The sequence below is a fragment of the Bombus fervidus genome, chromosome 3, assembly GCF_041682495.2.
Source record: "Bombus fervidus isolate BK054 chromosome 3, iyBomFerv1, whole genome shotgun sequence".
Taxonomy (NCBI): domain Eukaryota; kingdom Metazoa; phylum Arthropoda; class Insecta; order Hymenoptera; family Apidae; genus Bombus; species Bombus fervidus.
The window spans coordinates 11,970,142-11,983,847 of record NC_091519.1 but is presented as its reverse complement, the minus strand read 5'-3'; the positions used below and the strand labels follow the sequence as shown (position 1 = coordinate 11,983,847).

Genomic DNA, 13,706 nt, shown 5'->3' with positions numbered 1-13,706 from the left:
TGAAATTTTTCGTTCCTTATCTCTCGAGTTTTATTCTAACGATTAAGTTTCGGTCGCGTTATTTATTCAAACGAGGTTTCCTCTGTATTTCTCTCTTCTCGAGTATCAATTTTATACAAATCGAGTTCTACGTAAGTCCCCGTATCCGTTTCAGAAAAATAATTCACCCAGCTAATATATCCTTACAGTTACCTCTATTAATTAAGTTTGGTTTTTAGCGCGTTTATCGTAATAAGTTTGTCTCGCGATGAGACGTTAATAGTTCCGATAAAAGTCCTCTTTGGGATAAAAGGTTTATCACATATACTTAACTTGCCGAGAATTTTTAAGTATTTATACCTTTACCAAGAATATTTATTGGAATAATATACTTTCTTATCTACATTCATAACTTTCATTGAAAATTTCATGCACTTTGTATCGTCAAAAAATATGTACAGAATTTCGATGAAGTTTAAAATTTATTTCACGCCATAAAGTTGCTAACCTTTTATCGCTTTGGAACTGTTTTATCGATATTTTAATCCGCAAATTTTACTCGTAGTTGAAAAACCTTCGCTCCCTTCGACATATATCATTCTGTTCAGGCTGAACGGTTTATTGGTGTATTTAAACTTCAGCTTTCGATTTAACGTAAAATCCATTCCAAGATCTCGCGTAGCCTAGCGATTGAATGTTTAAACGTTTTAAAGCAGGTGCCTATATTTTATAGCTGCATAGAGGCACGTGTAGTTAAATTGCGGCTATTATCATGGAGATCAAACGATGGACGGATGATTGAAGATATACGAGATTTGTGCGAATTCCTATACACCGTGCACCGATCCACACTGAACGATCGATTGCTTTTAAAAGATCACTCGGTGTTAAGGACCGCGTGCGAATAATTGTGAGAGCTAATTAAAGGTAGTTGCACAGAGCATGAGTACGTTATAATCAACCTAGTAAATTAATTTTTGATATCAGACGAGATATGCGATTTTAGAAGAGTACATGCTTGGGATGTGTTATAATTGCTATTAACGATCGATGAGAAACCGAGAAAATTTGATTTCGCTGCTTCCAGACAAAAGTGAAAGGATTTTACATACTAGTTATATTTTATTGTTATTATATTCAATACTTGATGTATTATAATATTCAAATAATACCAGGTATAACATTATCATAATATAGAAATATATTTCTTGAAGAAACTGCTGAAAAGAAATTACTCAGCTGCTCCAGAAGATCTTTAGAAAAGATATCGACTATTTTGCATATTATACTCGTATATAAAATACGTTTAATCTGCGTATCGTTAGAAGAATAGTATGCCAGAAATAAATTAAGTTCAAAATTATTTTACACTAGCGTTCAGAAAAATATATTTTTAGAAATATCGAGTTTGTTATCAATACATCGTGGATCGAAGACCGTAACAAATTCTTACGAGAACATTTTTATTTCTTGCTTTATAGCATTCCATTGCATCCACCATACTAGTTAATCATGATTAAAACTGGCCGACGAATAATGGTGTTTCGATATAAATATTTCAACTCGTTGCTCGTTACATCGTTACGAGCTGAAATGTTGAACCGTAATAAAAATGTCTTTGACCCACCCTCTCGCATCTCTCGAAAACGTTCCTGGACGTTCCTCAACTCGGAATCCCGGGGATAGAAAAAGCCGCGATGGCACCGGGAGGACGTGCCAACCTGTAATTGTTCTCCGATGTAATTGCCCCCTCGGCTTCTCCAGTTCGTGCTGGAGGACCTGGAAGTCCGTGCCTTCGTCTCTCTTTGCCTTGGCAGAATTCTTAGGAGCCGATTTCGAAACAGGACGTTTATTGCGAGTCGTTTCACCATTGTGGAATCGGGTATTGTTGTTTAACGTCAATTATCTCCTGCCCGCGGAAGCGCGGTTAACAACGAAATTCTTCGTTTTCAACGTTTAACAAGATCATTCTCGCCCCTTTTCGTTACTTTGTGGTATGTTCTTGGTCAGCTGTTAACTCAACAAACTCGAGTCGCTAAACACGCAATTTTTGTACAACACGTACATCCGTTGTAATACGTCTTTTCGTTATTTATCGAAGATTAATCCTTAACGTGGTATTTTTGGAAACTCTGAGAACGCTTTGACAGTTGTGAAACAGCTCGAAATACTTTTTTTGGATCTCTCATACACGCGAAATGAGAGAATAGATTGGAGTCACTAAAGACGTAACTTTTATCATGTTAGGTCGAAGATTATTCTTGACGCGAAATGTTTTAGTTATCTTACGAATGATTGGTTTCTTGATGTTTTACAATTGATAATTAAACGTTAATTAATTCCTTCAATGGATAATAATATATCTCCTGTGATTTTTTAACCGACAAGTATAAATCGATTCTTCATAATTTTCTCCAATAAAGATGTAAATCAGTAACTTTCCAGTTGTGTACGAATACAAGTCTATAATTGATATTTCTGATAGAAATATTCTAGTTGATTAAATTTTTGTAGGTGAAACAGAGTATAGGTGTGTAGAATTTTGGTTCCTTCTTTCGTGTTGGCCGAGTTATATAGTTTGATTACTATTGCAAGAAAAATGAAACAATATCGACGTAGTAAAAAATTGGTTGGAAATAGGATTGTTTTATCTTTCTAAATGCGTCCCCCTATTACGTTGTGAGCTATCATTATATATTTAACGAGTATTATTTAAACGCTATCAGTGAATCTACGTAAGAGATACGCTAGCGTTACTCTATACTTTCTAAAGTGTTATGGCCTGCGATCTATCGACATTTTAATATTTCTGAATTCATATACTCATACAAAGATGCTTTTATAAGATCATGTTGCTCTTGAAAACAATACTCGTATGCCACAAGATTAAAATGAAATAAATGTAAAGTTGCGTTCGATAATAGCGATCGGATGGAAAGTGAAAAGTATAAATTCAAACGCGTTAAAACCTTCCGCAGCTAAATCTTCTTTTATACAGACAAATTTATGTAGGAATTTACTTATAACAAAACTCGAATGTTATATGTATACACGAGCAGGTAATTATATTTTAAAAAATAATTAGCAGAACATTTCTGCTTTTCTTTTATTTATATTAACATTTTCATATACTTTTGTAAAATTAGAAAAACACAAATTATATCTTCGTCACTTTTACTATGTTACTATTATTGTATTATTAAAAATATTGCATCCGTGAAGTATCTTTCAATCCTGCATTAATAAATAATGAATTATATCGTTCCTGTCACTGTCTTGAACACTTGAAAAACATTAATCACGTAAATGGATACTAATTAAGTTCAACCAATTTCAATAGCACATCGGTTAATACACAAACTTACGGAACATTGTAAATTCGTCATTCATTTCCAAAATCAAATTATCCTCTTCTTTTCTACTCTCCGATCCATTTCATACGAAGATAATTCTCGCCACCGAGCGTGAGAAAAGTGGAAAAATCAAGATCCAGCTTATCACATTAGGTTACCATGTTCAAAAGATTCTTTCGTTTTATAAGAAAATCTTGTTCTATTACTACAAAATGGATCATATCATAATTCAATAGAATAATATAAAACATGAAACGTTGTGCATCTATTATTTCCCCATAAAACGAAGGAAGCTCCTGGGACAATCTAATAATAAAAAGAACGTCGATGGAGAGAAGCCACGAGAGTTACGAAAGCGGTGGTGAGAAATGACGTCGCGAATGACCCGTTTGGTCGAACGTGGTAAGAAGGATCGTCCGTATCGGGGGATCGTCGATCGTGGGTCCGGAATCGGACGGAAGACGAAGTGTCACGTCCACGGATGAGCGACAACGACACGCACCGGCCGGCAAAATGACGAAACCGAGCAAAACGTAGGAGGCGTTAGACGTCGAGGAACGAGAAAGCCCTGGAAGGTTGGTTGAACGAAGAAATCTGGAGATCGAGATAGAAAGAGCGAAGGAAAGGGGGCGAAAAAGGATTAAGAATAAAAGGAAACGGAGAAAGAGTAGGAGGTACAGAGAGTAGGGTGGATGAAAGGAGAGGAAACAGAGGTGGTTGAAGATCGGGAGAAAACTGACGACGAGGGAGTAGAAGAGGATCGAAGTAGTTGGGGCCGAGGCCTGAATCGAGAGAACAGTTCGATACGTTTATGGAGAGGTTCGAAGTCGAGGAATAAGGGCCGGGAACATAATTATCCGCCAAGTCAAGGAACCCAAAGGCCGCAGATAGAGAGAAACGCGACGCAGCGCGGAGAGACGAAAGAGTAAAAGAGAGAGGGCCGCGTGTGACAGAGAGGACAGAGGGGGAGAAAGAAAGGGATAAGGAGTCGCAAAGAGAATCTTATTCTTTGGTGCGGCTGGAATCCGAAATGTTCGGAGGGCGCATTATCTTCTTGCCGCGGCCAGTCAGCGCCACTCGCGGATTCCATGATACGACGGTGTACACCTATACACCATTTGGCCATACGCTTATGTTACCTGCCGTTACAAGCGTGTTACATTTAAGGAATTAAATTGGACTAGTAGATAAGGTGTTTCGCGAGATACGAATCTCAAACTCCATTTTTTTCACAGCTTCTCTTCAAGTTCGTTACAAAAGCACGCGATTAATGTTCGGTTGATTGTAACAAAATTGACGAATCTGACAAGTTCGTTCGTCGCGAAGAAGAAGACGATAGAAATAATTATATAGATAGATTTCAAAGATAGTACATTACCATTTTTCTCTATTTTTCAGGTTTTGAATTTGATCAACTTCCGAACGGCTCACGTATGCAGATTACTCGGAGATACGTGTTTCGTTACGTGGAATCTTGCTGCGATTGGTAAGCAAAGATTAACGAATATAGTTCATTTTGTGTATGAGGAATATAGATATACGTATGTACACATTACGCATAGTAATCAGGCTAAGCATTTTCTGTCCGTACTTCCAATCAGCGTCAGTACAGTTTCATAAGGCAGCCTAAAGTTACTGCGATTAATATCCCTAATAAGACACTTGTACAAGGTTTAAATCCTTAACTCTGAAAATAATCAATTTGCATAATAGTTCACAGAGAATAGAACCTTGCACGAAAATACTTTCCTAATTCGGGAGGGTGGGAGGGAAAGAAAAATAAAAATGCTTGGGATGTGTTATAATTGCTATTAACGATCGATGAGAAACCGAAAAAATTTGATTTCGCTGCTTCCAGACAAAAGTGAAAGGATTTTACATACTAGTTATATTTTATTGTTATTATATTCAATACTTGATGTATTATAATATTCAAATAATACCACGTATAACATTATCATAATATAGAAATATATTTCTTGAAGAAACTGCTGAAAAGAAATTACTTAGCTGCTCCAGAAGATCTTTAGAAAAGATATCGACTATTTTGCATATTATACTCTATTATACTAAAGTTACTGCAATTAATATCCCTAATAAGACACTTGTACAAGGTTTAAATCCTTAACTCTGAAAATAATCAATTTGCATAATAGTTCACAAAGAATAGAACCTTGTACGAAAATACTTTCCTAATTCAGGGGGGGGGGGAGGAAAGAAGAATGAAATGCGTAATTAGAGAAAGGAAAGCGCAGAAAATGGTGTTTCATCGCGGAGAAGACAAGAAACGCGAGTTATAAACCGTGTCAGGTTGGCATCACGGCATATTCCAGGGTACATAGCCACTGACTTTTTGCCGCCCCCCACGGCAAGGTGAGAAATTGAAAAGTGGCTGTCCGCTGGGTAATTAAGATTTCGGCTCTTTGTACGAGAGATCCTTCGATCCTTGCTCCCCGTCGATTTCGTGCGATCTTTTAGAAACATTGAAGATTACCTCTCCAAAGGTCCCGGTGTAGAAGATCAGGATCGACGTGCCGTATAATGACGCGTTATTATCCGCAGTGTATTCGCTTTAACGTGTAAATTGCTCACGTTTCCACGGCGTAGATTCTATCGAAGAAATTTCGAATGAGTAGAAGAGCTGTAGAGATAATATATGGTCTTCCTTTTTCGAAGGGATTTAATTAGAATTTGGAGTGGAATGGACGAAGCTAGAGGCTAGTCGGTTTATTTAAGGAAAATGATTTATTTGAAAGCGATATAACGATGCACACTGCCGGCCATAAATATTAGAACATACTTACCTTGAAACACTTTTATTCTCTTAGCGAAGATGAAATCTCCGATATGTAATTACTGTACCGTGCAAAAGTTCGAAACACCTTTTGCTTCCTAGAGGAAATAAACATTTCCGTACACTTTTCCGAGAACAGATAAGACTAATATAATTATAAGCGTTGTATCTAATTAATATATAATTAATATACTTGTTAATTAATATAATCAATTACGTGCCAATACTACAAAATGGTATTATATCATAAAGTAAATTACTACATCGTAAATCGAATATTTATTTGCTTAAGGAAAACGTTGTTTCCTGTGAAATTCTAACACGCTGTAAACTTTCGAACGGGAGACGTTAATGCTATGTCATGGTATTATAACCCAAAGAATAACGCGTTGAAAAAAAGCTCAACTTTTTCTTCGCAACGCGGCCGACGACGATCAGCATCGAAAATACGAAAAATTCCGCATCCGTTGGATAATGTGTTAATTTAAATGGAACGAGAGCCCGGGCGAAAAAAATGAAGTCGGGGCCGGATAGAGTCACCAGTTGACCCGGTGAACGAATCCGAAGAAAAGATATCGCGGGAAGAGTGCCGATTCCGTAGTGGTAACGAGTCGAGATGGCCGAGAACATCGGCGGTGCCACTTCAAAGCGGGAATCCCGCGCAATCAGATTCTCTTGCCCTCCCTGCTCGCTTGAAAAACCGAGCGAGGGGCTACCATCTCTTCGTCTCTTCCTTCCTCTGTCCTCTCTTTGGGCTGGTTGTTCGCGAGGATACCCGAAGGCAGCCACATCGAGTAACGATCATCTAGCGGCCGTACGGCAATCTTCAGGATGTACAATTTCTGTTAACGCTACCGTATTTCCATTATTTTCATGTGTTATCGGTAATGGCCGACGGTTATGTCGATTGAAAGACCAGTGTCATTAGAAGATTTCCGTATGCAGTGAGTCACACGATTATTCGATCCCCTGTTTACCGATTTTGAATTTCTTGACAACGATCGATTGATATTTCCGTATTATACGAGCTTCAAAATTCTTATCGACGAGGGTGTATGTTCAATTAACTAAGCTTAATAATTCCAACACGCACAGGTTTACGAAAGTATTCGAACATTTGCAACCTTTTACGAGTATATTGTGTGTGTTATAACGAAGCGTTTTAACATTTTATTAGCACTGACACGAGATTCGATCGTTACGAACATATTCGTAAGGCTGGGAACAAATGTGCAGATATTACAAGTATAAACTATAAGATAGTACAAGTATATACATATCTTGTAGAGATCACAAAAGTGTTTAAACAGTCAATTATCGTTCTATCAATAAATCTGAATATTCAGTGGGACCATTGTTAAAGTTCATTACGCGTTTACGATAGATTTTATAAATTCGAATATTACAAACTCGATTCGAACGGTTCGAAACAACTGTACCGCGCTTTCCATAGTTTTCGAGATAATTTTACCTGAGAAGATTGAAACGAGATACCTTGCATAAAACGTATTATTATGATAGCAAAATATAAATAAAGAAGAAAGGTAAATTTAAAAATGTTCTGGTGGACTTTTCACCGTCGAAGTGGAAAAGGGAAAATGTGAAGAATATTCGACGAGCTGTGAGTTATTAACCGGATAGCGAGTTCGTGAATACGCCGAATTAGATCCGTGAGAAAACGAAGGACGTTAAAATACGAATTTACGACGTGGATGCATAAACGCATTCGATTATATAGACGTAATTACTCATATATTATACGGTGTAATAACTCGCAACTGTCTTCGGGAATATTCTCCTAGATGTATAACCGAGGTGAAATCGCACTAATCGAGAAGAAATCGTACTCGAGTCGCGATATCGTTAGTGACATTGTTGCTTACTTACGATTACACGAGTCGGTGATAAAAATGAAAATACAAAGACAATCAAAGATACATGACAATAAAAAAGCTATAAAACTATAAAAATACCTATAAAACAAGTATAAGTATACAAAGCTATAAAATTGGTAATAATTAAAAAAAATTGATTTTAACGTGTTCTAATTTTTCGCACACTTTCACTAATCTGACAAGGTGTCGTGTGTAAAGAAAAATTAGTTTGAAATAATTGAATTAATTATTCGATGAACAAATTATGAAAAGTTTCTAAAAATGTTGTAGATAACTACGAGAAACGCTCTGTACGTAAGTCAGGTTGTGCCGTTAGAAATCAACGAACGAAAGTTCGTGGCTGCTCAACGGATTGTCTTGTTCGCAAAAGTTCGAGACGTGCGGAGAAAAGTCGCAGTAAATCTGATACGGCTATAAACGATGATACGAGCACCGCGAGGTATACGCGTGAAAATAGACGCCGGGAGTACGCTTGTTGTACCTATCTATAAATTCATTTTAAATCTTTGGGATTTATATGCCGAGTACCTTTCCGAGGGCATGCTCGTACCGTGAAAGATTTCGACCGACCGTTTCAGATGACAGCGCAGATTAATCGTGCGATTAAACAACAAACCCCATGCTCGCCGAGTTAGAAGTCCCGTTCCTATTCTACAGTTGTGTTATCCGAATTACGCGAAGTCGATTTTGTCAGGGATTTGTTAGAAATTGATTGGATGGAAGGCGAAGTTTCGACAAATTCAAAAGAATTCCATGCTCCCATTTTTTAATTTGTCGTTTACAATCGCGTCAACAGTTATTGTTATGTACACGATTTATAAACAGACGGTAACTCTGTCGATATTTTAAGTTGAGCTTTATCACTTTTGCTAAAGATTGATTTGTTTAAAAGATTTTAACAGTTGCGATGTTTTGCAAAATTTGTTAAGTTATCGTTTACTAGGAGAGTCTATCGCATCCCAGAACATTATCACGATTTTTACAAACAACTGAAACCAAATTGGAATTCCTGTCTAACACAGAATAGTTCAGAATGAAGTATAATCGCTAAATTTTCAAATTATCTTTTTCAATTTCGTTTCGGAATGGCTTGGTGTCTGCCAGTACATTTATGTAAATAACATTTTCGAAATGAATTACTCTTTTTATTAGAATGATAACAATAAAAACATAATTGGTAAATGCGATGATTAATATTGCGTTGATCGCGGTAAAATGAGTCGATGGATATTTTTTTGGCATATGTTAAGAGAGATTGGTAATTTTTATGTAGGACCGTTATAAGAATTTAGGGAACAGCAATCTAAGTAGTTCCCTAACAGCAATCTAAGTAGTTAGAGTTATAGAGGACTTTTTTCTATAATTATTTAAACATAGCACTTTACTTAATTTGTTGTAAAGAGGTAATATTAAATTATAATAATGCGTACAGTCATCAAAGGAACACATTTTGCACTCAAATTACTTTTAACACCTTCGGTTCTATTGAAACTAAAGGCCACTTAAAAGGACTAAACCTATAGCTGATCGCCTCAGGCTTCTCTCATTAGCCCATTAAGTAACTAACGTTACGTTAATGCAACGTATTTCCTTTACAAATTTTTTCACTCAATTTACATTATTGAATTTTGTTTTTTAACGTCGTGGTGATGAAAGGGAGTTTGAAGAATTTCCTTAATATTTCTTTTATCGCTGTTCTTTTTTACGTATAGATCCTACAATGCTATGAAATTTAAACAAGTTGAAGTCTTTGTTGCACTGTAATAAACAATTTATTTTTAAATCGTAGATACTTTTTCGTGCCCTGGATTTATGTAACGAACTTCTGGAAAATATTTATTATTCTAATATATTTTATATTCATCAAGCTACAATTCATGCCACTTTTACGTACTATTTTGCTGCTACATAAATGTTTCAAAATCTCATATTTATAATTAGACTATGGGGTGTTTATGCAAACTTACATTTTTATGAACACAACTATTGACAGGAAATTTACATAAATATTCGTTTCATTCCCTAAATATTCTAAGTGACTTTCGCATAGATGACGAGATCACGAATGTTTTTAAATCGATAGTTATAATTTTTTGTGCATAAAATTGTCTGTCTCTAGACGAGTTCAAAATCAATAGTATTTGATCCCATCGAAATAGAAAAACGAAGATGTATGTATAATTGATATAAGCAATCGTATATTCTTGATCCAAATAGCGTTACACGATTGTATTCTACCGTTGCCTCTCTAAAGTCGTCGAAGCATTAAGAATAATTGCATCGATCGCTCCTCGCGAATCATCGACGTACACGTACTCTGGTGATACCAAAACAGTTAAAGATACTATCTAATAACAGATATTGCAGAATCACGCGTGTACCTACACGTCATAACGTATATAGGATCGAAAGATATCCTTCGTTATCTCGCGGCTGGCACAACACGAAGATCTTTTCTAGCGATATGATAGTTACTTGCCGTAATTGGTCGAGGTCTTGTTTCTCGATGATTCTCACCGATCTCTCTCTTCAGCGCGAGTTTCGTTTCGTTGCCTTTCCTCGTGGCAGATTGCATCGCACGTCCGCCACGATTTAACTTAAACGCCGCTCGAGACAAAGTGCAAACGTTTGATAGAATTACATTAGTATGCTCGATGGTTCGTCTCGCCTCACGATGGTGCCTTTCCGATTGCGACGTTTTTCGTGTAACGGTTGTCTGTCTGTCGTCAAGTTATACGCACGTTATTTTTGTCAATAAACCTGTTGCACCGGAGCCGATTTTACAGTTGGCTCCATCACGTTCTTTGACTTACTCGATCGGTACACCTTTTATCAGATTGCGAATATTTATGCAAATTCGTATTTTTACAATCGTATCGTAAAATTAAAGAGACAGCATACTCAGCGAGAAAATTGTTTTACCCACTAGATATTATGACATTATAGATGTTAGAAGATAGTATGTTTTAAGTATTTTGTATGTTTTTGTACAGCATATGGATTCTGCGGATTTTTCCACATAATATACAAATATGCAAAATATTCAAACTATAGTAATTGTGTAATATTTAGTAGACGCGACAAAGCTACGCTTACATACGATTTCTCCGATTGTCTTTAGACAAACGCGAATTTTTGTGTAAATATTTGGAATGTAGTAACGAGGAGCATATTGCTTTTTAAAACTTGTTTAGTTACCTTCTTTCTAAACATTGAACGCGTGGTTCGAAAGAACACCATATTACGAGTTAAAAATTAATTCAAGCGCGTCATGGTAATCCTGTTACGTAGATTATAAGGAATACAATTATTATCTTCGTATTTTTCTCATTCGTAATTTTACAATTAAAATGCATCGTGTCGAAAATAAGCAAGCGATCAGACATTTCCGAATGTTGCGTATACGTTTCAGATGCGAAACTCGCTCGACACTTTTGATCGATAGACTAGGCGTCAACTTTTAACTGTAAGTTGTCACGTTGTTATCGTCGGATTGTTAATTGTCTGTCAGTGATTACGTGTTTCGTAATTTAGACGATTATCAAGAGAAGGGACGGTTTCCGTGTCGGGTATAAATTATACTGTACGTTCTATGTACGTGGCTGGAATTGGCTGTGGTTGACCAGTCGGTAGCGTATTTCGACGTTTAACGGTGCTTCTCTATAGCGATTCTCTATGGAAATTCTAAATGTTGAAGTTTTTAAATCGCTGACGAATAATGTCTTACCAGTTGATCGATCACCGATCATAAAAATAAATAGTAGTACATTGGCGATCGTGATTACAATGTACGACACTTTTTCAGTACATTTGACGGATAATAATTGATTTATGTGAACCATTTGCTGTACATTTGATAACGTGTCTTTTGTTAGTAATTTATGTATCGAATATTTCCACACAATTTTCGTCAAGAACCGATATTTTTTGTAATTGACGTGTACAGCATAACTATTTTAAGCTTCTCTTAGATCATGCAACACACAATTGAATGTTGCAATCTTAGGGGAGTAAATGGAAGAGGAGGATGGGAGAGTTTGAATTATTTTATAGGGAAGATTAGAAAAAGAAGGAGGGCGAATAGCGTTAAACGAAACACTTGTTATCTATAAACAATGAATTAACGATCCCTTTTAAGAAAACTACCAGTTAGACGTACAGGCTAATCGTTTATTTCTAAAAACGTGTCGTGGCCATGTATAATCTTTGTTATAAATTCAGTTTGTATTTATATACTTTATGTATCTCACTAGTTAGGCGTTGAATCATTTCTTACGTAACAATTTTAGTTATGTGTTATATTAATTTAGTCTTTCTTAACGAGTACAACAGATATCGTTGATAAAAATTTCACATTCTACGCGTAATTTAATATTTTCAGGAATTCTTTGGACAAGAAATACTTTAAATTATAAGCTAAGTAAATATCTATACTAAATAACAGCTTAAGAAAATGATCAGTATCGATTCCTCAAGCTCACTAGCTCGTCGATCGATTGAATATGATTTAAGAAAGGAAGTAACTTTATCAACATAATCGTTAATTTTGATGGTTGGTATATTCGCTACGGTGATCTCCCTGTGAAAAAACACGCTAATGCGTAATTATATAATTATCGACATTTTCGATACAAGAATTCTTCGACGTAAGATATCTTTTACAATGAGAAATATTAATATATAACGTTCAAAAATAAAAGACAATTTTAATGTAGTTAATGATTAACGCAGTAGCGAAATTATCGACGATAACCACGTTCCTGATTCACTGAAACATGTATTGCTTTACACTAAATATGTAGCTACAAATAGACGCGAAGTTTAGAAATCTTGCAATTTTCTTACGTAACATCGTTTTAATCTAGCGATATCCACGCGGTACAGGTACAAATAAAACCGCAACTACCGTAAAATATTATAAAATGTGCTACTCGATAATTTAATAACACAGCTAGTTCAACAACCTTGTATCATCGCGATGCTTGCTTATAACGTCTATCATTAAAATCATGCAACAGCTTGGCTTTTTACCGTTACCGGTGTCGGATAAAAAATCATCGGAGCCAAGGTGATATTACGGCTTGCCGCGATACGTATAAAATACCTAATTTTGCATCGAAATTGCCAGATGCGAATCAACGTTGCGTCGTCAATATCGCGCACAATACAGTTACTCTAATATGGGGGTAATTATTCAAGCCGCAAAAAGCGGCGTGTCAATGTTTGACAAATAGGGGAGTTAAAGCCTGACGAAGATCGCCATTTCCTCGTTCTTTTTCATGCTGGTAGCGGTGTCGCAAGTAGCAACGAAAACGGCCACCGTGATTAGAATTGACGATGAAGAAGATGACACGTACACTACTGTTCAGAAATACTAAATTATTTGAAAAATTTGTATCATTTTTGAACGATCCCAAGTCTGTTTCTTATTCTAGCGGTGTGAAAGATCAAGAAATTATTTAACGCGAGTATCACTCGACTAATAAAATGCACAAAACAAAGGAATACTTGATTGAACGAAACGTCCAAAGGCGTTAATTTTTAATCAAGAGATGTTAGATTAAGAAGAAGTTGGATTAGTCAGACCTTGTTAACATATTATTTCATTTTTACTAAATTTAGTTACGGTGTTCCTTCGAAAAATGTTAAAAATATCAGTTCTTCGAAGGTATTCGTACCGTAGAT

General features: G+C 36.0%; 1 long non-coding RNA gene across 2 annotated transcripts in view; it reads left to right on the top strand.

Annotated features, from left to right (window-relative positions):
- The window catches only part of LOC139998486 (uncharacterized), a 123,872-nt gene that overhangs the window by 19,382 nt on the left and 90,784 nt on the right, over nt 1-13,706 (top strand). Inside the window, exon 2 of one of the 2 annotated variants that reach the window (XR_011803308.1) lies at nt 4,731-4,818. The exons of the other annotated variant lie outside the window; for it this stretch is intronic. This is a non-coding gene — a long non-coding RNA (uncharacterized lncRNA). The remainder of the gene's footprint in view (nt 1-4,730; nt 4,819-13,706) is intronic. 2 annotated transcript variants of the gene reach the window in all.